Raw genomic sequence first — 363 nt, forward strand, 5'->3', positions numbered from 1 at the left:
TCTTGAAGACGGAAGAATCAAAGTTCAAAACCTCTTAATGCTAAGTGAGAGGAATTTTGTGTGAGTGAAGCTTAAAACACAGAGAGGGCTTGTGCAAGCTGGTGGATCTGCAGACTAGTTCCATAGGGTGACTCTTGTGTAGTTATGGTGTGAATCTGTGAGGAGTACCTGAGGAGAAGCAACATCCAAGATGGGGCTTTTCTAATGATCTGATCTGACAGGATTAATGAGGTAACGGATGATGATAAGAATGAAGAACATTGTTATAAAAGTACTGTGGAATTCCCAAGATTGTTAAAAAAAAAGAGGGTTGGTTTGTATGAGTGATGAGTGATTAATCCATTATTGACAAAAGTAATCTGT

General features: G+C 38.6%; 1 protein-coding gene across 1 annotated transcript in view; it reads left to right on the forward strand.

Annotated features, from left to right (window-relative positions):
• The window catches only part of LOC119586328 (metastasis-associated protein MTA3-like), a gene marked incomplete at its 5' end in the record, with an annotated part of 92111 nt that extends 91748 nt beyond the window's left edge, over positions 1 to 363 (forward strand). Inside the window, 1 exon segment of the mRNA XM_037935038.1 lies at positions 1 to 363.

The sequence above is a fragment of the Penaeus monodon genome, chromosome 21 (genome assembly GCF_015228065.2).
Source record: "Penaeus monodon isolate SGIC_2016 chromosome 21, NSTDA_Pmon_1, whole genome shotgun sequence".
Taxonomy (NCBI): Eukaryota; Metazoa; Arthropoda; class Malacostraca; order Decapoda; family Penaeidae; genus Penaeus; species Penaeus monodon.